The sequence below is a fragment of the Panthera onca genome, chromosome X, assembly GCF_046562875.1.
Source record: "Panthera onca isolate mPanOnc1 chromosome X, mPanOnc1 haplotype 2, whole genome shotgun sequence".
Classification (NCBI taxonomy): domain Eukaryota; kingdom Metazoa; phylum Chordata; class Mammalia; order Carnivora; family Felidae; genus Panthera; species Panthera onca.
Window position 1 is genome coordinate 75431812 of NC_138357.1, and position 26571 is coordinate 75458382.

Consider the following 26571-nt stretch of genomic DNA (forward strand, 5'->3'; position numbering starts at 1 on the left):
TCAAATATCTTCTCCCACTTCATAGGCTTCCTTTTAGTTTCATTGATTGTTTCCTTTGTTGTGCATGATTTTTTGTCTTGATGAAGTACCAATAGTTCATACTTGTTTTTATTTCCCTTGTCGTCAGAGATGTGTCTAGTAAGAAGTTGTTGTGACCTAGGTCAAAGAGGTTACTGCCTGTGTTCCCCTTTAGGATTTTCATGGTTTCCTGTCTCACATTTAGGATTCTCTTCCATTTTATTTATTTTTTTATTGTATAAGAGAGTGATTGAGATTCATATTTCTGCATGTTACTGTCCAGTGTTACCTACACCATTTGTTGAAGAGATTATCTTTTTTCCAATGTATGTTCCTTCCTGTTTTGTTGAACATTACTTGTCCATATAGTTATGGTTAAATTTATGTGTTTTCTCTTCTGTTCCATTGATCTATGTGGCTGTTTTTGTGCCACTACAATACTGTCTTGATGACTATAACTTTGTAATATAGGTAGTCCAGAATTGTGATGCCTCCTGCTTGGCTTTTCCTTTTCAAGAATGCTTTGGCTATTTGGGATCCTTTCTGATTCCATACAAATTTCAGGATTATTTTTTCTATCTCTGTGAAACATGCTGCTGGTATTTTGATAGGGATTGTATTAAATGTGTAGATTCTTTTGGGTAGCATAAACATTTTAACATTATTTTTCTTCTAATTCATAAGCATGGAATGTCTTTCCATGTGTTCATGTTCTCTTCAATTTCATTCATATGGGCTGTATAGTTTTCAGAGTACATGACTTTCACCTCTTTGGTGAGGTTTATTCCTAGGTATATTGTGGGTTTTGGTACAATTGTAAATGGGATCAATTTCTTGATTTCTCTCTCTGCTGCTTCATTGTTGGTATAGAGATGGACCAGATTTCTGTATCTTTTTTAATTTCTTCAACTTTAGTGAAATCATATATCAGTTCCAGCAATATTGTGGTGGAGTCTTTCAGGTTTTCCACATAAAGAATCATGTGAATACTGAAAGTTTGATTTCTCCCTTGCCAATTTGGATGCCTTATATTTCTCTTTGTTGTCTGATTGATGAGGCTAGAACTTCCAGTACTGTGTTAAATAACAATGGTGAAAGTGGACCTCCGTGTCTTGTTCCTAATAAGAGAGGAAAAGCTCTCAATTTTAACTCATTGAGGATGATATTAGCTGTGGGTGTTTTGTATATGGCCTTCGTGATGTTGAGGTATGTTCCCTCTATCCCCACTTTGTTGAGCATTTTTAAAAATCAATAGTGGATGCTATACCTCATTAAATGTTTTTCTGCATCTATTCAAAGGATCATATGGTTCTTATCATTTCTTTTATTAATGTGGTATATCACGTTGATTTATTTGTAAATTTTGAATCACCCTTGCAAGCCAGTGATAAATCCCACTTGATCTTGTTGAATGATTCTTTTAATGTATTGTTGGATTTGATTTGGTATTATTTTGTTGAGAACTTTTGCATCCATATTCATTAAGAATATTGACCTGTAATTCTCCTTTTTAGAGGATTATTTGCCTGGTTTTGGAATCAAGGTAATGCTGACCTTCTAGAATGAGTTTTGAAAGTTTTCCTTCTGTTTCTGTTTTCTGTAACACTTTGAGAAGAATCAGTATTAGCTCTTATTTAAATGTTTGGTAGAATTCCCATGAAAACCCATCTGGCTCTGGACTTTTGTTTTTGGGGAGACTTTTGATTATTAATTTCTTTGCTGCTTATAGGTCTGTTCAAATTTTCTATTTCTTCCTTTTTCAGTTTTGGTAATTTATATGTTGCTAAAAATTTATGCATTTTACCCAGATTGTCCAATTTGTTGGCATAAAATGTTCATAATATTCTGTTATAATTTTTTTGTATTTTTTTGGTTTTGCTTGTGACTTCTCTTCTCTCATTTGTGATTTTATTTATTTGGTCCTTTTTATTTTCTTTTTGATAAGCCTAGATAAGGCTTTATCAATTTTATTTATTTTGTCAAAGAACCAACTAATGGTTTCATTGATCTCTTTTACTGTTTGTTCATTTATATATCATTTATTTTTGCTCTAATATTTATCATTTCCCTTCTTCTACTGGCCTTAGGTTTCAATTGTTCTTTTTCTAGCTCTTTTAGGTGTAAGGTTGAGTTGTTTGTTTGAGATTTTTCTTGCTTCTTGAGATAAGCTTCTATTGCTATATATTTCCATCTTAGGATAGCTTTTGCTGCATCCCAAAAATTTTAGACTAACATGCTTTCTTATCATTTGTTTCCATGTATTTTTATTTGTTTCCTGTTTGACCCATTTATTTAGTAAGATATTGTTTAAGTTCCATGTATTTTTGGTCTTTCCAAATTTTTTTATTGTCGTTGACTTCAAGTTTCATAACACTGTCATTAGAAAATGTGCATGGTATGATCTCAGTCTTTTTGTACTTTGTGAGGCCTTATTTGTGACCTAGTGTGTATCTATTCTGGAACATGCCCCATTTACACTCAAAAAGAATGTGTATTCTGTTGCTTTAGGATGAAATATTCTGAATATACCTGTTAAGTCCATCTGGTCCAGTGTGTCATTCAAAGTCATTATTTCTTTGTTGAATTTCTGCTTAGATGATCTATCCACGGTGTATGTAGGGTGTTAAAGTTTTCTAATATTGGAATATTATTATGAATGAGTTCCTTTATGTTTGTTATTAACTGTTTTACATATTTGGGTGTTTTGTGTTGGGGGCATAAATATGTACAATTATTAGGACTTCTTGTTGGATAGACACCTTAATTATGATATAATACTCTTCTTTATCTCTTGTTACAGTCTTCAGTTTAAAATCTAATTTAATATAAGTATTGCTAGTCTAGCTTTCTTTTGTTGTCTATTAACATGAGAAATGGTTCTATATCCCCTCACTTTCAATCTGCAGGTGCCTTTAGGTATGAAATTACTCTCTTGTTCTCTTGTTGGCAGCATACAGATAGGTCTTGTTTTTTAATCCATTCTGACACCATATGTCTTTTGATTAGAGCATTTAGTCCATTTACATTCAGAGTGATTATTTGTAGATATGAATTTAGTACCAGTTTATTGCTTGTTTTATTGTTGTTTCTTGAAATTTTTTCTTTTCTAGTCATTTTCACAATCAAAAATCTCTTTCAATATTTCTCACAGGGCTGGTTTAGTGATCATAATGTCCTTTTAGTTTTTGTTTGGGAAACTCCTTATCTCTATTTCTATTCTGAATGATTTCTTTGCTGGATAGAGTTTTCTTGGCTACATATTTTTCTCATTCATCAAATTGAATATATCGTGCCACTCCCTTCTTGCCTGCCATGTTTCTGTGGAGAGATCTGCTGCTCACCTCATTTGTCCTCTCTTAGAGTTAGGGACTTTTTTTTCTCTTGCAGTTTATAGGACTTTTTCTTCATCTCTATATTTTATAAACTTAATTGTAATATGTCTTGGTGCTGGTCTATTTTTGTTGATTTTGATGAGTGTTTTCTATGCCCCTGGACCTTGACGTCTGTTTTCTTCCCAGATTAGGGACGTTTTCAGCTATAATTTCCTCAAACAAACCTTCTACCTTCTTTTTAATCTCTTCTTCTTCTGGGTCTCTTGTCATAGGAATGTTATTACATGTAATGATTTCATGCATTCACTGAGTTCCTTATGTCTAGTTTTGTGATCCATGCTTTTTCTTTTCCTCTTTTGATCAGCTTCATTATTTACCATAATTCTCTTTTCTATATCACTAATTCATTCCTTTGCTTATTCCATCCCTGTGGTCATTGCACTCAGTTGGTTTTAAATATAAGGTGTTGCATTTTCATTTTGGTCTGATTGGTTTTAAGCTCTTTTATCTAGGGAGTAATTAACTCCTTGGTGTTTTCTTTGCTTTTCTCAAGCCCAGCTAGTATCCTTATGACTATTGCCTTAAATTCTGGATCAGGCGTAATACTCATAGGTGTTTTGATTAGATCCCTGGCTGTGGCCTTTTCTTGTTCTTTCTTTTGAAAGGAATTCCTAAGTCATCATTTTGTCTAGATCTCTGTCTTCCTCAGTGTGTTAGGGAAGCCTGTTATATTCCCTGCTCCTAAGAATAATGGCTTTATGAAGAAGAGTTTATACAATTTCCATGGCCTGACACTTCAGGATGTTTCTCTGGTGTATGCTGTGTGCACTCTACTGTTGTCTTATATCTGCTCTATTCCTCCCGTAAGTCCTCTGCAGAGTTCCTCCTTGCCTACATTGGGAATTGTTTTGGCCTTGGCCAGAATGCGGCAAGTTTTAACAAGGTATGCTTTGGACTGTTTGTTAAAATAAACCTGATGCTATTTCCACTAGAGCTGGAGTTCTGCAGAGCTCTATGTTCAGTAGATGTGGTGCATGCTGGTTTGTGCTGGTCTTCTGGGGAAGGCACTGTTACTCTGGTCCTCAGGCTCACTTGCTGGAGAAAAGCAGCACCTGCAGAGTCCAGGGGGTTAAGCTTTGTGTCACTAGTTAAGCTTCCCCTGTTGACACTGTGCTGTTTACTTAATTTAGTTTATGCTAAGGAGCAGAGGATAGAAATGGTGTCAGCCTTATCATCCCAGAGAGGGGACTTTGCACCCAATGTTGTCCAGGAAGCTCTCCCATAAGAGTGAAGAATCTCACCTCGTGTGTTCCATCCTTTTCTCAGATCCCTGATTTCACCCTATGTCCAGGCTGTCTGCCTTCCCAAAAGTTCATTGCACCTGTGTTTTATCCCATGCAGGGTGGCTAAGTTTTAAAACTCCAAATGTAGGGACCCATCATGGTGTGGACCCATGGTGGTCTTCATGCAGGTTTGTCCCAGAAGAGCAGTCACACCAAAGTGCAGGTGTGTGGATTTTGGAGTGTAGCACAGCAAAGAGCCAGTGTCCAGGTTCACTACTCTCAGCAGGTGTCTCTGTACCTATCTTGAGTGACAGGGGTTGGTAATGTTGCCAGCCAACATTTTTGTACCTGGAAAGGCAATGCCACCTCTCCAGATATACTCCAAGAAAGGAGAATCGTCTCTCCCAGTACATCCCACAAGATCCTCAGGTTGTGCCTTGTATTCCTGAACTATCTACCCTCCTTCTGTACAGAAGAACTGCAGCACCAGCTGGGCTCCACACTGGCCATACTATGGACCTCTAAAACTCCAGTTTTGAGCACTGCTTGTTTAAAAACAAAAACTTACAAAAATCAGCCCCTCTTGTTTTCCCAGTCAATGGCTTTGAAGAAGTGTTCTCCTTGTGATATCTCCTATGTACACTTATCTCTCTCTCCCACTTCTATCTGTGACCAAGGCTTTCTCCTGTCCACAATATCAGCAATCTTTTTCTCCCCCAAATCACATCTCCCCACCTCCTACCTTCTACAATGTGGACCCTTCTGTCCCTCTAGTTTTAAAGTTATGTCAGTCCTAAGATCAATTTCTTGGGTATTCAGAATTATTTGATATTTATCTAGCTGTGTTTAAGGGGTGAGACAAGCCTAGGGTCCTCCTAGTACTCTGCCATCATAGCTCCTCCCAAAATGGAAACTATTTTAATGTCAATCAACTAACGAATTCATAAAACCGAATTTTATTCACCATTAACATGAAAGTAATTATAAATACAGGCTAAAACATTGATCAGATTTGAAGATATTATGCTAAGTGAAAAGAGGAAGATATGAAAGGGCACATATTGCATGATTTCATGAAATTATATAAGGAATGTCCATTATATGCAAATCCATAGAGACACACATTACATCAGTGAGGGTTGAGGGAATTAGGAGTGACAACTGGTGGATATACATTTTCTTTTCCAGATGATAGAATGTACAATAATTGTGTCGCTTGTTGCACGTTATCTGGTTGGTAGTATTTTTTTTTATTCAGCACTTTGAATATATCATCCCACTCCTTTCTGCATTGCAATATTTGTGGTGGAAAATCTACTGATAGCTTTATGGAGGTTTTCTTGTATGCAACAATTTGCATTTCTATTGCTGCTCTTAAGATTCTCTCCATGTCTTTAACCTTATACAATGCAGTTAATATATCTCATTTGGGTGTCTTTGGCTTTTTTTTGTTTGTTTGTTTTTTCCTTGATCCAGATGTCTCTTTTTTCCTCAAGTTAAGGATGTTTTAAGGCACTAGTTTCTTTGTTTTTTTTAAATGTTTTTTAATATGAAATTTATTGTAAAGTTGGTTTCCATACAACACCCATTGCTCATCCCAACAGGTGCCCTCCTCAATGCCCATCAATCACTTTCCCCTCCCTCCCATACCCATCTAACATAACTTTATTTTCAGTATTTAAGAGTCTCTTACGGTTTGCCTCCTTCCCTCTCTGTAACTATTTTTCCTCCTTCCCCTCCAGCATGGTCTTCTGTTAAGTTTCTCAGGATCCACATAAGAATGAAAACATATGGTATCTGTCTTTCTCTGTTTGACTTATTTTACTTAGCATAACACTCTCCTGTTCCATCCACGTTGCTACAAAAGGCCAGATTTCACTCTTTCTCTTTGCCAAGTCATATTCCATTGTATATATAAACCACAGTTTATTTATCCATTCATCAGTTGGTGGACATTTAGGCTCTGTCCATAGTTTGGTTATTGTTGTGCTGCTATAAACATTGGGGTACAAGTGCCCTTATGTAACAGCACTCCTGTATCTGTTGGGTAAATTCCTAGCAGTGCTATTGCTGAGTCATAAGGTAGTTCTATTTCTAATCTTTTGAGGAACCTCCACACTGTTTTCCAGAGCTGCTGCATCAGTTTGCATTCCCACCAACAGTGCAAGAAGGTTCCCGTTTCTCCACATCCTCACCAGCACCTGTAGTCTCCTGATTTGTTCATTTTAGCCACTCTGACTGGCAGGAGGTGATATCTGAATGTGGTTTTGATTTGTATTTCCCTGATGAGGAGTAACGTTGAGCATCTTTTCATGTGCCTGTTGGACATCTGGATGCCTTATTTACAGAAGTGTCTATTCATGTTTTCTTCCTATTTCTTCACTGGATTATTTGTTTTTCGGGTGTGGAGTTTGGTGAGTTCTTTATAGATTTTGGATATTAGCCCTTTGTCCGATATGTCATTTGTAAATACCTTCTCCCATTCTGTCGATTGCCTTTTAGTTTCATTGATTGTTTCCTTGGCAGTGCAGAAGCTTTTAATCTTCATGAGGTCCCAATAGTTCAGTTTTGCTTTTAATTGCCTTGCCTTTGGGATGTGTCAAGTAAGAAATTGCTGCGGCTGAGGTCAGAGAGGTTTTTCCTGCTTTCTTCTCTAGGGTTTTGATGGTTTCTTGTCTCACATTCAGGTCCTTTATCCATTTGAGTTTATTTTTGTGAATGGTGTGAGAAAGTGGTCTAGTTTCATTGTTCTGCATGTTTCTGACCAGTACACCCAGCACCATTTGTTAAAGAGACTGTCTTTTTTCCATTGGATATTCTTTCCTGTTTTGTCAAAGATTAGTTGGACATTCTTTTGTGGGTCCAATTCTGGAGTCTTTATTCTATTCCATTGGTCTATGTGTCTGTTTTTGTGCCAATACCATGCTGTCTTGATGATGACAGCTTTGTAGTAGAGGCTAAAGTCTGGGATTGTGATGCCTCCTGCTTTGGGCTTCTTCTTCAAAATTACTTTGGCTATTTGGGTCCTTTGGTGGTTCCATACGAATTTTATGATTTCTTGTTCTAGGTTTGAGAAGAATCCTGGTGCAATTTTGATTGGGATAGCTTTGGGTGGTATTGACATTTTAGCAATATTTATTCTTCCAATCCATGAGCACGGAATGTTTACATTTCTTTATATCTTCTTCAATTTCCTTCATAAGCTTTTATAGTTTTCAGCATACAGATCTTTTACATCTTTGGTTAGATTTATTCCTAGGTATTTTATGCTTCTTGGTGCAATTGTGAATGGGATCAGTTTCTTTATTTGTCTTTCTGTTGCTTCATTATTAGTGTATAAGAATGCAACTGATTTCTGTACATTGATTTTGTATCCTACGACTTTTCTGAATTCATGTATCAGTTCTAGCAGACTTTTGGTGGAGTCTATCAGATTTTCCATGTATACTATCATGTCATCTGCAAAAAGTGAAAGCTTAACTTCATCTTTGCCAGTTTTGATGCCTTTGATTTCCTTTTGTTGTCTGATTGCTGATTCTAGAACTTCCAACACTATGTTAAACACCAGCGGTGAGAGTGGGCATCCCTGTCGTGTTCCTGATCTCAGGGAGAAAGCTCTCAGTTTTTCCCCATTGAGGATGATGTTAGCTGTGGGCTTTTCATAAATGGCTTTGATGATGTTTATGTATGTTCCTTCTATCCCGACTTTGTTGAGGGTTTTTATTAAGAAAGGATGCTGAATTTTGTCAAATGCTTTTTCTGCATCGATTGACAAACGTTCTTATCTTTATCATCATACGTTCTTATCTTTTATTAATGTGATGTGTCACATTGATTGATATGCGAATTTTGAACCAGCCCTGCAGCCAAGGAATGAATCCCACTTGATCATGGTGTATAATTCTTTTTATATTAGCTGTTGAATTCGATTTGCTAGTATCTTATTAAGAATTTTTGCATCCATATTCATCAAGGATATTGACCTGTAGTTCTCTTTTTTTACTGGGTCTCTGTCTGGTTTGGGAATCAAAGTAATGTTGGCTTCATAGAATGAGTCTGGAAGTTTTCCTTTCCTTTCTATTTTTTGGAATAGCTTGAGAAGGATAGGTATTATCTCTGCTTTAAATGTCTGGTAAAACTCCCCAGGGAAGCCATCTGGTCCTGGACTCTTATTTTTGGGAGATTTTTTATAACTGTTTCAGTTTCTTCACTGGTTATGGGTCTGTTCAAGTGTTCTATTTCTTCCTGTTTGAGTTTTGGAGTGTGTGTGTGCTTAAGAATTTGTCCATTTCTTCCAGGTTGTCCAGTTTTTTGGCATCTATTTTTTGTAGTATTCTCTGATAATTCCTTGTATTTCTGAGTGATCCGTTGTAATAATTCCATTTTCATTCATGATTTTATCTACTTGGGTCATATTCCTTTTCTTTTTGAGAAGCCTGGCTAGAGGTTTATCAATTTTGTGTATTTTTTGAAAAAACCAACTCTTGGTTTCATTGATATGCTCTACAGTTTTTTTTTAGATTCTATATTGTTTATTTCTGGTCTGATCTTTATTATTTCTCTTCTTCTGCTGGGTTTGGGGTGTGTTTGCTGTTCTGCTTCTATTTCCTTTAGGTGAGCTGTTATATTTTGTATTTGGGAGTTTTCTTGTTTCTTGAGATAGGCCTGGATTGCAATGTATTTTCTTCTCTGGACTGCCTTTGCTGCATCCCAAAGCATTTGGATTGTTGTATTTTCATTTTCATTTGTTTCCATATATATTTTAATTTCTTCTCTAATTGCCTGGTTAATCCATTCATTCTTTACTAGGGTGTTCTCTAACCTCCATGCTTTTGGAGGTTTTCCAGACTTTTTCCTGAAGTATACCTTCAGCCCCTTTCTCTTCTTCTGGAATTCCAGTGTTACGGATATTGTTCTGTTTGATTGCATCACTTATTTCTCTTATTCTCCTCTCATACTCCTAGATTTTTTTTATCTCTCTTTTTCTAAGCTTCCTCTTTTTCCATAATTTTATCTTCTAATTCACCTATTCTCTCCTCTGTCTCTTCAATCCATGCTATGGCCACCTCCATTTTTTTTTTTGCACCTCATTTATAGCATTTCTCAATTCATCATGACTGTTTTTTAGTCCCTTGATCTCTGCAGTAATAGATTGTCTGCTATCCTCTATGCTTTTTTTTAAGCCCAGTGATTAATCTTATGACTATTATTCTAAATTGCTATTCTGTTATATTGCTTAAATCAGTTTTGATAAATTCAATAGCTGTCGCTACTTCTTGGAGTTTCTTTTGTGTAGAATTCTTCCTTTTTGTCATTTTGGCTAGTTTTCTGTCACTTATGCATATTAAAAGCTTGTGTGCTCTGCACCTGTGAGCCCTGCTATATTAAAGAAGGGTCATACACTGTCCAGGGCCCAGCCCTTCAGGAGGTGTTTTTTTCAGGGATTGTTGCTCTCTGTTGTTGTGACTTTGGTTATTTTATTACCCTACTCATAGTAATATTTTGTATCCTCCACCAGGTGTGCTTTGATTTGTTCCTTGGAGTAGCCCTGTAAAGGAAAACAGATAGACAAACAGGAGACAAAACACTCAAGCACACAAACAAATAACACAAACAAATAAACCAAACCAAAAAGCTAAAGACTAAAACCAAAAAAAAAAAAAAAAACCCAAAACACTGATTACAAGCAAAGAAGAGGGTGGAGGCAGTGCTGATGGAAGAGCAATACAAAGAGACAAATGACAGAAGCAGGTAGGGGGTGGGGTCGTGGTGGAATAAAGGTTGATTAGGCAGATAGACTAAAAGGCTTAATTGAGACAGAGTGAAAGGAAAATAAAGAAGGAGGCAGGGAAAACTAATCGAAGATAAAATTATCCAGACAGAGAAACTATATGGCTTGATTATTTCAGAGAGAGAGAAAGTAGTGTAGAGATGGAGGTGTAAAACATGTATCAAGAAAATGGATTAAATACGCCTGTTTAGACAAACCAATAACCAGAATAACCAGCCTAGGGGAAGGAAGAGAGAAGGAGGAGAAATGGTGGGGGCAGAATATATCTATATATCCAGAATTGACCTAGAGTTAATCCAGGAAATGCTGCATCACTTATAGGTAGCAGCTGTCTGCAGGGTCTGTGCTGCTCTGGTGGATTTGTAGTTACCCAGTACAAGGGGGCATGGTTTGGCGTTTTGTGGACCTACCTCCTCTATGGGCCTAGGGAGTGACCCCTGTGGCCCCACCTTGGTAGTGGTGGGGGTGGGGGAATGGTGATCTCCCAGTCTCTTCTCCATGGAGCCTGACCGTTGGGCTCCGTTTGAGTCATCCTCACTGTGCTGCGGGCACAGACGGGGGCAGTCCCTTTCGCTCCACCAACTCCCCTGACCCTGTGCTTGTCTAGGAATCAAAGTCCTGCTCCTTGTGCTCTGGCGCTGGGGAAGCGCCTCTCAGTGCAGTGATGTGTGGTCCCGGCGGGCTTTGTCTGTGCCTCTGCACTACATGGAGGACCGATTTTTATTGGGGACTGAGAGCCGCTGCCTTTGAGGTGAGCCCCAGGGGTGGGGTCCCAGGCAGGCTTTGTCTTTTCCCACAGCACTCCAGGGATAAGGCCGCCTTATCCACCTGCAGACTGAGCCCTGGGCCCAGCCAGTGCGCCCGGGGTGGCAGACGCAGGCAGGTTTTATGCTATCACGAAGCCCTCCAGGGAGGAAACCACTTTCTCCAGATGCAGACTCAGCCTCTGACTTACCACCGCACCCAGGCCTGGCACCCCACCTCCCCAGGTGCGCGAACTGCGAGCCTGCCCAAATTAGAAGAAAGGCCCACAGCTTTAGAGATCAGATCCCTCTCAGTCAATCCGAGGTCTTTCTCCTGTCCAGCTATGGTCCTGCACTTCCCTACAGCTCTTTCTCTTCCCTTTGTCTTTCTGCAGAAGGGGGTCCCTCCCCTCCGTGCCCATGCAGCCTTTTATATCTCCTCCAGTTCGCAGTTACCCACCTATCTTTTTTCCAGCTTTCCCATTTTCTTTCTAGTAGATTCAGTATCTTTTCCTCCCAGGTCTGGTGTTCAAACTCCTTTGGCTTCTACACTTCTTTGTTTGAGAGATGTGGGACTATGGGTCCCCCTACATCTCCACTATGTTGGCCCCAATCTGTTAGTCTGTTTTTGAATACATTTTCTATCCCTTTCTCTTTCCTCTTGGAACCCAATAGTGCATAAATTGGTTTACTCATTGTTGTCCCATAAATACCTTAAACTATTTCCATTATTTTATTTTTGTTTTTTTGCTTGGATGAGTTTCACTTTCCTGATTTGGAGTTCATGGATCTTTTTGTAAACTTGATCTAGTTGTTGTTGAACTCCTCTATTGAATTTTCCAGTTTTGAAAAGAAAAAAATATTTATTTGTTTATTTATTTATTTATTTATTTATTTATGGGGGGGGAGAGAGAGAGAGAGAGAGAGAGAGAGAGAATGAGCAGGGGAGGAACAGAGAGAGAGGGAGACACAGAATCCATAGCAGGCTTCAGGCTCTGAGCTGTCAACACAAAGCCTGATGGGGGACTCGAAGTCATAAACTATGACATCATGACCTGAGCTGAAGTCAGACGCTTAACTGACTGAGCCACCCTTGCACCCCTTGAATTTTCCAGTTTAATTATTGTATTCTTCAGCTCTATGATTTCTGTTTGATACTTTTTTTAATATTTTATTTTTGTCGAATTTCTGACTTTGTTTATATATTGTTCTTCTGCCCTCAGTGAACACCTTTATGACTGTTACTTTTAACTCTTCCAGTAAAATCACTTATCTTCATTTCATTAAGATCTGTTTCTGGAGGTTTATTTTGTTCTTTTGTTTGGAACAAATTCCTTTTTTTTTTTTTTTTCATTTTCCTTCACTGTCTGTTGGTCTGTGCATTAACATAAAATGCCCACTTCTCCCAGTATTCATGGACTGGTCTCCTGTAGGAAATGAACTTTGTCAAATCAGCTGAATCTGAGCTTCTATTTGTCTCTTGAACATTTGTGATTGTCCAGGCAAACTTCTTTGTTCTTATTGGCTCCTAGTATTTGAGGGTGTGTCAAGACCCATGGTTTTCCCAAAGTGGATGACTGAAGTTAGCATTTAGATGCAAGCTGATTAAAAGCTGGACTCTCAGACAGTAGCTGAGAAAGTATGCTGTTAAGCCCTTTCCAGGGAGAAACTTTGAAATGAGCTTCTTTGCTCCCTGTGCTGGGCTCAATTATATATCTGTTGAGTAGGCGGTACTTCTGCACGTGTTTGTTTTTTTTTTTTCTTTCTACAGTCCTATTGGACTTGTAAATGCAAACTCTATTGGCTATCAGAGCCAGGCTACCCAGAGGCTCATTGCATGAGCAGTATACATAAAATCTGGGGTTTCAGACACCCATGTAACCTCTGTCCAGGGAGATACTGGTGACTTGGTTTTATTGTTGGAGCAGGCTGGAGACAGAAGGCAAGGAAAGTATCCACCGTCTTCCCCATTCTCCAGGGAGGATCTCAACCAGCACCTAGATGTATGCTAAATTAAGAACCTGACCCTCAGCCAGCTGTTTCTAAAATATGTAGATAAACTTCATTCAGGGATAGACTAGGAGATGACCATTTTTGCCTACTCCCTCCATGCTGAGTTCTGAAGGGATCATTATGGCAAATGTTTGCACATCCATTAAGAACTGATTGATATTGTCTTGTGGACATAAGCCCAGTTGTATTTCAGACATAGGTCCCTTGGATGAGACCTTGGGTGTGAGTCTTAAAAATTAAAGGCAATCTGTAAGGCCCAAACCCTTCACTCCACAGAGAGAACTTCAGAGTTGAAGATTCCCTCCTGTTGGTATGGTGTTGTACTGTGGCTAATGTTCATGGCTCGAATGTATCATAGCCATTTACCTGTTTTATTGTGGGCATTTTATCAGTGTGTATGAGCCACTGAGCTAATTTTGGATCTCTTTTCAGTATGTAATGGTGCATTTGGTGTATTTGTGGGAGGCGGGCTCAGGTGCCTCCTATTTTGCCATCTTGGTTGACTTCTTTGTTTTAAAGTTTATTTTGAGAGAGAGAGAGATAGTAGGGGAGGGGAAGAGAGAGAGAGTGAAAGAAAATCTCAAGCAGACTCTATGCTGTCAGTGTGAAGCCCAATGTAGAGCTCAATCTCATGCACCATGAGATCATGACCTGAGCTGAAATCAAAAGTTGGATGCTTAACCAACTGAGCCACCCAGCTGCCCAGTTGACTTTTCATTTTTCATTTTTGAAGGATAGTTTTGGGGGTATAGAATTATTTTTTTTCCATTGTCGAGTTTTTTTGTTTGTTTGTTTGTTTGTTTAGAGAAATAGAGTGTGAGTGGGGAAGAGGAGCAGAGGGAGAGAGAAAATTTTAGACTGGCTTTCACGCACAGCCTGAAGTCCAACACAGGTCTTGATTCAACGACTGTGGGATCATGACCCTAGCTGAAATCAAGTGTCAGACACTCAACCAACTGAGTCATCCAGGTGTCCCCAGAATTCTATATTGACATTTTTTTACGTAAATATGTCATTATAATGTCTTCTGATCTCTATGGTTTCTGATGAGAAATCAGCTGCTATTCTTTCTGAAGATCTTTTGCATGTGATGAGTCACTTCTGTTTAACTGCTTTCAAGAATTCTTGCATTTTGGTAGCTAGACTATTATGCGTCCAGTTGTACATCTCTTTGATTTTATCCCACTAGACATTTTTTTTAAACTACTTGGATGTGTACATCAATAAATTTTGGAAGATTTCTATATCCTCCATTTATTACTCTCCTTATGAGAATTCCAATACATGTATGTTGATGTTTTGATGGTGTCCTATGGGTTTCTAAGATTCTGTTTAGTTTTCTTCTTTTTTCTCTCTTCCTCAAACTGAATAATCTCAATTAACCTGTCTTTAAATTTACTCATTCTTCCTTCATTCAAATCTGATGTTGAGTCTGTTTATTGAGTTTTTCATTTCAGTTATTGTACTTTCCAATTTCATAATTTCCAGATATTCAAAATAGTCTAGGTATACTTTATCAAGATGAGAAACTTCCCTTCCATTCCTATGAACAAATTTCCAGATATTCAAAATAGTCTAGGTATACTTTATCAAGATGAGAAACTTCCCTTCTATTCCTAAGAACAATTTTTTTTATCCTGTAAAATTTATTTTCTCTATTGGGATAATTACTCTCTTATTATCTTAATATGGTGTGCAATATTGTTTGGCTTTCATATATCGATTCAACTTTTCATTCCTAATGGCATTAGTGAGTAAGCATATTAATAAGTGGTTCTATCCAGTTTCTTAGTATTTTGTTGAAGAATTTTGCATCTATTTTAATAAGAGATGTGGGTCTGTTGTCTTTTTTTCTTGTGTTTCCTGGTTTTGATATCAGGGTAATACTAGCCTCACATAAAAAGTTAGAAGATGTTTCATTTTTTTGTAAATGTTTGTAATAGATTTGTATTAATTGAATTTTTGGTAGTATTCACCAGTGAAGTCATCTGGGTCAGGCTTTTGTTTGTGATCTATTTTGATTTACTTAATGCATATCGTTTTTTTCTTAATGAATATCTTAACTTGTTAAATATTTATTCAGATTTTCTATATCTTCATTTGTTAGCTCAGTAGTTTTTATGTCCCTAGGTATTTGTTCATTCGTTTAATTTATCTAATTTTTTCTCATATTATAGTATCCATAGTATTTTCTTATTTTTTTTAAGGTTGGTAATAATGTCTTCTCTTTCATTCCTGATTTTGATAAGTTGAATCTCATCTTTTTTTTATGATCAGTCTAGCTCAAGATCTGTCAATTTTGTTGATTTTTTAAAGGCAACTTATAGTTTTGCTGATTTTTTCCATTATTTCTCTGTTCTTCATTTTATTTTGAGTTTATTTATTTTGAGAGAGAGAGTACGTGTGCTAGCAGGAGAGGGAGAGGGAGCCCGATGAAGGGCATGAATTCATGAACCATGAAATCATGACTTGAGTCAAAATCGAGTCGGATACTTAACCAATTGAGCCACCCAGGCACCCCTTCTTTATTTATTATCTCCACTATAATATTTATTACTTTTATCTTGCTTGCTCTGCATTTAGTTTGTTCTTCTTTTAATAGTTTCTTTATGTGAGATGATAGGTTTTTGATTTGATATCAATTTTTTTTTAATATAGGCATTTTCAGCTATAAATTTGCCTCTGACCATTGCTTTAGCTTTATTCCAACAGATTGTTGTGTAGCTTTGTTTTCATTTCTCAAGGTGTTTTCTTATTTCCCTTGTGATTTCCTCTTGGACCCATTTGTTATTTGGACTGTGTTGTTTAATTTCCTCATATTTGTGCAGTTGTTCAAGTTCTCTTTTATTAATGATTTCTAATATCATTTCAGTGTGATTGGACACTGTGCTTTTATAATTTCAATAATTTTAATTTTATTGAATATATTTGTATGGTCCTTCATGTAGTATATCATTAATAATGTTTCATGTGTGTCTGGAAATATTTTGTATTATATTTGTTTGTTTTAAATATTCTATACATTAAGTCTAGCTTGAATATAGTGCTAATCAAATCTTCAATTTTCTTATAAATCTCTGATTAGTTATTGTATCCTATTATTGAAAGCGAGATATATAATTCTCTAACTCCTGCTGGTGAATTGTCTATTTCTATCTTCAGTGTGTCTGTTTTTGCTTCATGCAATCTGAGACTATGTTGTTAGTCACACCTATGCTTACAATTGTTATATCTTTCTGAGGAACTCCTTTCCCTTATAATTACAGTATGTCTTTTACTATATATAATAATTTTGGGGGTGCCCAGGTGACTCAGTCAATTAAGCATCTGACTCTTCATTTGTCTCAGGTCATAATCTTGTGGCTCCTGAGTTTTAGCCCCGTGTTGGACTCTGTGCTGGGAGTGCAGAGCATGCTTTAGATTCTCTGTCTCCTGTCTCCCTCTTTGCCCCTCCTCTGCTCATGCTCAATCTTTCTCTCTGTCTCTCAAAAATACATAGACATTTAAAAACTAATTTTTGTGTTAAAGCTTATTTTATATTAGTATAGCCACTCCAGCTTTCTTTTTGTTACTGTTTGCATGGTATAACTTTTCCCAACCTTTTACTTTCAACTATAAATCTAAACTGTGTCTTATAAACAGCCTATAGTTGTATGCTGTTTTTATTTTTTTATGGTTGTGTGGTGTTTTAAAAATCCATTCTGCCATTCTCACTTTTATATTGGTGTGTTAAATTGATTAAAATTTCATGTAATTACTGACAGTGTTGGCTTTATATCTGTCATTCTATTATTTATATCCTATATGTTTTATTTCTTTTTTGTTCTATTTTTCTGTTGCTGACTTCTTTTTGATTAAACAGGTATTTTGTAGTGTACCATTTTATTTTTCAATTAATTAATTGATTTTTATTTATTTATTTATTTAGCCAAACAAAAGATAGCATATTTATTTGGAAAACAATCATTTCACAATTATCTCCCAAACTCAGAATCTGTGGGCCAAGGTACAAATGAGTAAGGTCATCATTAATTTTTCAATAATTAATAAAAATTTAAAGTAACTGATTTTGTGCAGTAGTGTTTTTAAAACCACATTTCTATGATAAGAATCACTTGGGAGTGCTGGAGATTAATTCTACTAATGAATAGAGTGGGCCTGGAATAAGCCAGTGAATACAGACATTTTTATTTTTACAAATATTCCAGATGATTATTATGATTAAGGAAATTTAGGAAACGTGATTTTCAATTTCCTTTGCAGATTTTAAGTTTTCAATTAAGTTTTGAGTTATTTTCTTAGTGGTTGCCCTGGTTAAATTCTTAGCTTGAAACAATCTAGTTTGCATTGAATTAATTTTATTTCGACATTTTATTTAAAAACTTTGCTCCAATACACCTCCATTCCCCCATCCTTCCTTTTATGCTATTATTATCATACACATTAAGCTTTTAAATAGACTATTAACACATCTTGTTGTTTATTATTTAATGGTAATGTCTTTTTAAAAACATAGAAGAATAAAGTTACAAATGAAATTTATTTTATACTCTTTCTATTGGTCTACGTAGTTACCTTTATCAGTGCCCTTTATTTTTCCATACAGGTTTGAGTTTCTGTCTAGTGTCCTGTCTTTCCTGCCTGAAAGACTATCTTTAGCAATTCTCATAGATCTTCTAGTAACATTTTTCTGTGTTCTGGTATATCTTGAAGTGGCTTAATTTCTGCTTTATTTTAAAATATTTGAGACTATAAATTTCCTGCTAAGCACTGTTTTACCTACATCTTGTATGTTTTGGTATTTGTGTTTTCTATCTCATGCATTTCAAAGTATTTTCTAATTTCCTTTGTGATTTCTTATTAGGACAATCGGTTATTGAGAAGTGTGTTGTTTAATTCCACATATTTGTGAATTCCCCAAATATCTTTTCCTATATATTTCTAATTTAATGGCATCATGTTCAGGGCCATATTCGATATGCTTCCAACCCTTTTAAACTAAACTGTTTTAAACATTATTTTTTTCCAGTATTTCTTGTAAGATAGGTCTCTATAATTCTTTGTTTGTTTGTTTGTTTATCTGGGAATGTTTAAATTTTTTCTTGATGTTTTGAAGGATAGTTTTGTGGGATATAGAGTTTTTCACTGCCAGTCTTTTCCTTTTCCTTTAAGTTCATTAAATATGTCATACTACTTTCTTTTGGCCTCCAAGTTTTCTGAACAGAAATCAGCTATTAAATATTTGAGAATTATTTGTATGTGATTAGTAATTTTTCTCTTGCTGCTTTCTTTTCTCTGTCATTTGGCAGTTTGACTATTACATACATAGGTGTGGATCTCTTTGTCCAACTTAGACTTTGTTGAATTTCTTGGATGTATAATTTAATTCTTTTAATCAAATTTGAGAAGATTTGGTAATTATTTCTTCAAAAAATATTTGTTTTTTCATCTCTCCTCTTTTTCTGGATTGTTCTTTTATTGAAAAAATTCTCCTTGGGTTGCAGCAAAGCTTTGCTTAGTAATAGAATTCTAAAAAAAAATATTGATTTTTACAATTTTGCTAGTGCTTTAAATGGCTTTATAGAACAGCAGATTTTTAGAGATGTTCTATTTATCATCCCAGAGATCACGCGCTTATCTCATCTTTTATTTTTTTACGTTTGTTCTGCAAAGTTAATACAGAATAATAGTTTGAATACCACTAATACAATTCTCCAGATAATACCTTTTTATTAATTTAATTACATGAGGATTATATTTAAATAACTTTAAATAAATCAAGCATATCCGTTTAAAATTGCAGAATATACCTTTAGCAAATATACAAGGACTTTCATGAGTAATCATTATCTCATTATTTCTTATGAAAACCTGGGGACAGTTTTACTACTTTTATTTTGAATATAAAAAAATCAAAACAACATTAATAAAAAAGCAAGAAAAATAACCCACCTCAAACCCACTGTTATTCTGACAATTCAAATTTCCATTTTTTCTTGCTTTCTTAGATCCTTATCCACAAATATCATTTTTATATAGTTGTGATTATAGGATAAGTTTAATTTTATATGTTTCAATCAATGAACCTTATAAGAATTTTCCATGTTTGCTAAACACTCTTGCTAATTATAGATTTAATGAATAACTGATATTTTATCCAGGAGGTATATCATAATCTACTACATGTATTATTGGACATTGTTTTAAATAGTACTAAAATGAGCAAATTCGTGCATTTATATATATTTTTTCATTGGCTTACATTCTTTGCCTAAATTTATAGGATGATAGCTATCAGGTGAAAGAGTAAGAACATTTATATGTTTCTACATAATTATTGCATTATGTTTTTTATTTTTTTATTTTTATTTTTATTTTTTTTAAGCAAAGACTATTTTTAAGAAAAGTATGTTTTCTCATTTTCTATTCTTGGCATAAGTTTTAATTCTTCCCAGTAGAACCAAAACCTCCTGAACCCCTTTCAGTGTCATCCAAAACCTGAACTTCCTCTATTTCTGGATCAAAAATCCGTTCATAAATGAGCTGTGCAATTCGATCACCCTTTTTGACTTCAAACTTTTCTGTGCCAAAATTAAATAGCACAACACCCACATTTCCTCTATAATCTTCATCTATGACGCCAGCTCTTACATCTATGAAGTGTTTCGCAGCCAAGCCAGAACGGGGAGCTACTCTTCCATAGCACCCAGAAGAAAGAGCTATCTGAATGTCCGTTTTCACAAGGGCTTTTTCCATAGGTGGTACTGTATAATCATAGGCACTGTACAGATCGTAGCACGAGGCCCGCGCGGACCCCTTACTCAGGGCAGTGGCGTGCTCAGAGAGCCGGACAAAGCGTAGCCTCATGGCGTCCTCCGCAGGCGGACCCCGCTTTCTGGGGGAGATGGTGGGTGTCGCTTCAGAGCAGGGCATGGCAGAGTAGAACGAGAGAAAAGAGGGAACAAGTGGACTCCTTGCGTTATATTTTTTAAAAGTAATATCAGTTGGAAGGCCAAGTTTCAATTAATTACTCTAACAGTTTCAAACCATTATCATTATGTATTCTAGTGTTTGGCCTAATTTAATGTATATGTAACATGATACTCAAAGAAGTGGTTTTTGATTTTATGATTGCTAAGGAGATCACACATATGTTTATGCAATCTGTTTGAGATGATTTTTGCTGTCATGGTCATTAAAAGCTGGTTTAGATGATTAGATGAAAATATTTTTATATATGTGTTCTTTTATGTAAACCCAGGTTTCCATCTGACACTGTAAATACTCAGTTGAAAAGATATACTTTAACATTTCTTAGAGGTAGGTCTGCTTACTCTGAATTCTTTCTGCTTTTATATATCTGAAAGTGTCTATTTCACCTTTGTTTTTAATATGTATTTTTGCTGTGTGAAGAATTCTAGATGACAGTATTTTTCTTTGAGTATTTTAAACGTTTTCCTTTGTCTTCTCACTTACATTGCTTCTGATTGAAAAAAATCTCATGTCAAGCTTTTTTTATTTTTATTTGTTGTGTCAAACTTTCTTATTCTGCATGTAATCTGTCTTTATTCTCTGGCTGCCTTTAAGATTTTTATACCACTGGTTTTAGGCAATTTGATTATGATATACTTTGGTGTGGTTTCTTTTTATATCTGTATTTTGGGTTGGTTAAACTTCTGGGAAATGAGCTATTACAGTTTTCATCATTTTTTGAAAAGTTTCACCCATTATTTCTTTAAATATTTCTCTGTATCCTCCATCCCTTATCTTCTTCAGGGAATCTAATTACATGCATTTATGGCTACTTGAAGTAGTCCTGCAGTTCACTGATGCTTTGTTCATATATATATATATATATATATATATATATATATAAAATTATTTTAGATAGTTTCTTCCTGTGCCCATTTTATAGATAATGTTAAGGGGAAGTAATTTAAGGTCACTGAAAAAGACAGGATTACAACCCATATATCTTGGGTCTCACTCCAGTGTTTTTTATTTTTACTTTTTTAACTTAAATCAAGATTTAGGCTTACAGAATCAAAATATCATTCAGACAAAAATAAAATTTAAAAAAGTTTCTTTGTGTCATATATACATATTTCTTACTCTTCAAACTGAATTTTTGGTGTTGGGAAGTCATAACTGGACACATAAACTTAAGCCCTGTCTTAATTATTTACTGTTAGGCTTTTGTGTGGCAGCACCCAAACATAATTCTTGTAGAAAACTTAAAGCATCTCATTTCCACACCGTAATCTTACAGATAGTAGAGCAGCTTCACTCTGTATGGCCCAAAATAATAGAAATCTGGTGTTTTTTCTGTTAAGAGACCATGTACAAAGTTGTGACCAAAAAAAAAAAAAAAAAGCCAAGGTTGGAGGTTGATAAGGATTCTCTGCCCGTTTGCTTACTTTTGGGCCAACTACCCCCTTTATATAGGTCATCTATGCCATCCTACTTCCTAATCTCATTGCATACTCACATAACTTATTTAGCTTCTTCCTGGAAATTGAAATTTTACTCATAAAAAACTGACCTCATTCTGGGTTTAAACCGATTCATTAATGACAGCAGAGGGATTAAAATAATCATAAAAACCAATTTTGATACTAGATTTGTGCTACAGATATTTTAGACATTGTTTCATTTAAATTAATCCTTACAAAAATAAGAGGAAGATATTATTAGCTTGTTTGCAGATGAGGAACCAAAGCTCATAGAGGTGAATTGAAGTGATGGAGTTAGGATTTGAAGTGCAGCATTTGGACTAGAGTGTGCCACTTTTCCCATTCAACTACATTTTATCTTAAAGATAAAGATGAGACTGCACTATTTTAAATCGTTTATGGTAACCTTATTAACAATCTCATGGTAGGAGTATATATTATTACAGGGAATAAGCTTTAATTTAAGTGGATGCAGTTCTGATTGATCTTAGATAATAGTCAGGAACTGGTAATGTTTATGAAGAATCAGGAAAGAGAAGACTCTGTGTAAGGCGTCCTATCCCACGAAAAACCACCTTAGGAAAGCCTATACTTCTACTATTGTCCTTCAAGACTTTCCCTCAAGCCCTGCCTCAGCCTCAGAATATGTCTTCTGGCACAGGTGAAAGTGACCAGGCATCCCCGTCTAAGCTATCACGACAATGAAACAGAGCATTTAGACACAGGTTTCAACATGTAAAAACACTATTGTTAGTGCATATGAAAGACATCCTTCACCTTTATTCCACCTCTTATTCTTACTTTATCCCACTTCTCACCCATCCTTCACAGAAACCCTATTTCTGTTTATCATTTCACCCCTCACCTTGTCTCCTTTCTTCACCCTATCTACAGGTGTGAGAAGGCCCAAAGATGGAAAAGGGATCAAGGATAAGTTGAGACAATCTGATGTTTATGTCTTAGGTAAAAGTTCATATTTAATGGTTTTTATTTGTTTTTGTGCTTCAGGATACATGTCAAAATACTAATCAAAAATAACTGAGAAAACAACCAGTTCAAAAAGTTGTGTTCCATAATTTATAAGCTCTGGTATGTTCCTTCTAAGACACTGTCACTCTAGCTTTTTTGGGGGCGGGTTATGGGACCATGGACATGATTAATTTCTTCAATAATCACTAAGGGAAAGCTGATTTTGTGCCTATAGTTGTGCAAGTAGTAGTATAAATAGAGAGTTCAACACCATTCCTTACCTATAGTTTCCAATCTAGTGTGAGAGATAAGTGTTGAACAAGTAGATCTGCAGACAAATACACATTTACAGGTTGCATAAATGTTTCCAAAGAAATGAATAGAGCATTTGTAGATGCTAGATGAAGCAACATGATGATGGTGGAAAAGTGGTGGTAATTGTGAAAATCTGGGAGCAGAAGATAAAACTTTGACAACCATCCATGATCTATAGCCTTTATCACATGCAGGCTTCCTCACATTTTCCCTCTCCCTTTGCTAATGGTCATGAGATCTTCCAGCTTGTTCAGGCCATATCCTACTTTTAAAGGTACTCAAAAGGGCCTATTTACTCTGATATTTTGTAGAAGTGCAGTCTTCACTCTTTGCTCTTCTTAAGGCTCAAAACCAATACCTCAAGCCCAAAGAGGACCTTATCTAGCCCCAAATTCTCACAACTTGAGCACAACTAATGTGGACGTTATTTGACATCTCTATTCCCATACTACTTCTGCTTTGGATATGGATCCACTCCAAGCTGTTGATGTCTTTCCTGTCCTTTTGTTTTATTATTCCTATGGGCCTATGGCAGGTCTCCTGGGTGTCTTAAGTTCATTGCTGCCTTTCTTTCCTGGAAAAGGCTCAACTAATATGGGACCCACATCAACAAGGCCCTAAGAAGGCTCAACCTAGTCTGCATTTAACTTTCCAAACCTATTTTAGGAGTCACCTCCATTTTCCTTTGTTTTGGCCTTATCACCTTTCAAGTTTCCCTTTGCTCAGTGCATATTTGCCTTATAACAATAATATACTGTATTAAAATTGTCTGTTTACTCATGTGTTTCACCCTTAGACTGGGATAATATAAGATTTGATTTATTTTGTTTTCCAAGTAACTAGCACAGGGCTTGATAAATAAAAGGTAGAACTAAATTCCAGCTGCTGTCATAATAGATTCTGTTACTTTCTCTAGCCTATAAATATTCATGCTCTTTTAACCCAGTAACTCTACTTTTATAAAAAAACATTCAGGAACACCTGGGTGGCTCAGTCCATTAAGCGTCCGACTTCAGCTCAGGTCATGATCTCATGGTTCATGAGTTCAAGCCCCATGTCAAGCTCTGTGCTCACAGCTCAGAGCCTGGAGCTTCAGATTCTGTGTATCCCTGTCACTCTGCCCCTCTACTGCTCATGATCTCTCTCTCTCTCTCTCTCTCTCCCTCACAAATAAACATTAAAAAATTATGAAAACATCCAAAGGAAATAATCATAAATTAAAACAGATTTATATACAAGACTTCTCATTGTAGTGTTATTTGTAGTTGTGAAAAATTGTAAATAATCTAAATGCTCAATAGTAAAGAATCAGTTAAATGCACTGGTACTATTAAGCTGTTAAAATCATGATTTTGAAAACTATAAACATGGGAAAATGTTTAAAATATGTTCAATGAAAAACTTGTTATAAAGCCATTACAACAAATTAAATGTACTTTATGATCTTAAATTTGTAAAAAGCAAAATACACACACACAAATTATATATTATACAATACGAATTAAATATAGAGAAAAGGAAATTCACCAGCACTTTAAGAGTGGTATTTGGCAATTATATGTTTATTTTTTCTTTATGTTTTTATGTATATTCCAAACTATTTACCATGAATATATGTTTATGTTCAGAAAAAAAAATACTAAGTGTATGGATTCCATAACTGATTATATATCATTATGTATGATCTAATCGAAGCAGAATAAATTGGCACGGTTGACTTTCCTAGTTCTGGGCTTAGCACACATATTGATGTAGCTGGTCCCACTGAGTTGACTGGAGGCCGTGTGCCACTTTTGACACTAACCTAACTGTACTGCTCATTGGTTTCTTAATCCCCTAAGCGGTTCCTACCATATTCCAATCTTTTTCCTGTGCAGAAAATAAGAAAGAAAATGCCTTTCTTAAGTGTCAACTCACTTTGAATCCTTTTTCTTTTTTCTATTCCTTGGGGGAAAGAGGGTTGGTAAAGACATCTTCCTTCTGCCTGATGCAGTCTGCCTATTACCAGGCAACTAAGACTTTGGATAGTCATGTCTTAAGATAATTCTCTTGTACAGAAAACTAAAACAAATGTAAATTAATTAATGTGGATTAATAAAATGGAAAGTGGGAAATGTAGACAAAACGAAGCCAAACAATTTTTGCAATGATTAAAAATTATTGAAATTCTGCTTCCAAGTCCCATTAAAAAACAAACTTGGAATAATATCAGAACAAAAGAGAACCTTGCTGACCCTGGCATGGACATCCAGGGCTTAAGGAATTTCTAACAAGTCTTTGGAAACAGAACTTTACAGAATACGAGTTGAAAGCAGGTTGTGGCACAGCCAGAAATTGTCTAAACTGGAGTGTCACAGTAGTTTAATTCTTGCCATCACACACATTCTCTTTTTTTATAACTTTTTAAAAATTTTATTATTTTAAATTTACATCCAAATTAGAATATAGTGCAACAATGATTTCAGGAGTAGATTCCTTAGTGCCCCTTACCCATTTAGCCCATCCCCCCTCCCACAACCCCTCCAGGAACCCTCAGTTTGTTCTCCATATTTACGAGTCTTTTCTGTGTTGTCCCCTTCCCTGTTTTTATATTATTTTTGTTTCTTTTCCCTTATGTTCATATGTTTTGTCTCTTAAAGTCCTCATATGAGTGAAGTCATATGATTTTTGTCTTTCTCCGACTAATTTCACTTAGCATAATACCCTCCAGTTACATCCACATAGTTGCAAATGGCAAGACTTCATTCTTTTTGATATATATAATACTCCATTATATATATATATACACACACACACACACATATATATATACATATATATATATATATATATACACACACACACACACATATATATGTATATATACCATCACAAACATTCTTTACTGAGGGTAAAAAACAGGACTAGGTTTCCCACAGAAAATCATGCATAACAATTTAGAAGTGGAAGGATTATGATCTAATTAGATCCCCTCCCATTATACAGATGAGGACACTGAAGCATGCAGACAGTTAGGACATAGTCCACGTTCTCCAAGTCAGTCAGTGTGAGAGGAAGATCTGGGATCTTGAGGCTCATCCTCAGGTTCCATGGAGTAAACCTATGTTTGTGAGCTAGACTGTTATGATATGCAAGGCAAACTACATTTTGGCTTAGCACTCTATAGCTACTCTGCCCCAACTAAGGGCCACATTCAATAGACTCCCTTGTAGTTAAGCCTGGCTTTCCTCACCCATCCACATCTTTAAGATGCCCAGATTTTTTTCTCATTATTAATGTTGGATTTACTTACCAAATAAAATCGTCTCACCCAGTGATGCCACCCCTTTGCCTCCTCACATGGAGCTGATTAGAATTCCAGCCTTTGAAGACAATCTTAATTGCCCAGTTTTATAATTCCTGGAACACGGGCTAGGAAAATGTTTAAGTGTATACTCTATAATGAAGTGATCTAATGGGGTCTCCTTTGCAGAAGTCTTCCAACGTGTTGAGTTGTTTCTGTAACAACAGGGCATATGGGTCCAGGACACCAACTTTGGAGGATGTTTCACTCCACCAAGGTTAGCTATCCTTCTATCCCCCTTTCCCACTGAGAACATTTTTTTGGTAGAGCCACCATGGCCAGGTTTGAAATCTGAAGCCATGCCACACAGT

General features: G+C 35.9%; 1 pseudogene; it reads right to left on the reverse strand.

Moving 5' to 3' along the window:
- Positions 1–19574: 19574 nt before the first annotated feature.
- On the reverse strand, positions 19575–20114 carry LOC145713631 (deoxyuridine 5'-triphosphate nucleotidohydrolase, mitochondrial pseudogene; annotated as a pseudogene).
- Between the last annotated feature and the right edge of the window lie 6457 nt (positions 20115–26571).